Raw genomic sequence first — 653 nt, 5'->3', positions numbered from 1 at the left:
TTGATTTTTACTCACTTGTGGGTTGCTTTTGCTTATCTTTTATCAAAATCTGAATGATGTCTTAAATAACCCCAGTAGTCCTGTATTTTTTATTTATCATTTTATATCCATAGATTTTCTTCATATATTTCAATTGCAATACAATTTATCCATCTCAATTACTAGATTTTTCCCATTTAATTCTAAAAGCTTATATATTTCACTCTTTACCACTTCCAGAAGTAACATTATACCATAATTATACCGCATATCCGGTGTCACAGAAGTTGCTGACTGCCATGAAATTTGCTCAAGACTCATGGTAACTCTCCCCAAAACATGAAAGACTTCCCATGATCCACGTAGTTACTTGTAGAACACATGATTATCATCTGGAGGGCTTCCAGTAGTGGATTTTTAGAAGTCAATTACCAGATTTTCTTTCTTTCTTATTTTTATAGTTTTTTATTATTATTTTTGGAGAAATATGCACAGCCAAATAGACACTGATTCAACACATTTCTATTGTACCCTCAAGGAGCACTGATTACATTCTTCCAAGTTGTGCAACTGTTCTATGTTTTTCTAAATTATTCCACTTCCATTCAGCTAAACTCACGGCTACACAAGCTTCCTGCCGAACCTTGCCAGCAGTTCTTGCTATGGATCTCATA

Source organism: Echinops telfairi, unplaced genomic scaffold (assembly GCF_000313985.2).
Source record: "Echinops telfairi isolate 266 unplaced genomic scaffold, ASM31398v2 ScPeMD7_7468;HRSCAF=8506_0, whole genome shotgun sequence".
NCBI classification, from domain to species: Eukaryota; Metazoa; Chordata; class Mammalia; order Afrosoricida; family Tenrecidae; genus Echinops; species Echinops telfairi.
Note: the sequence above shows the minus strand (reverse complement) of the source record.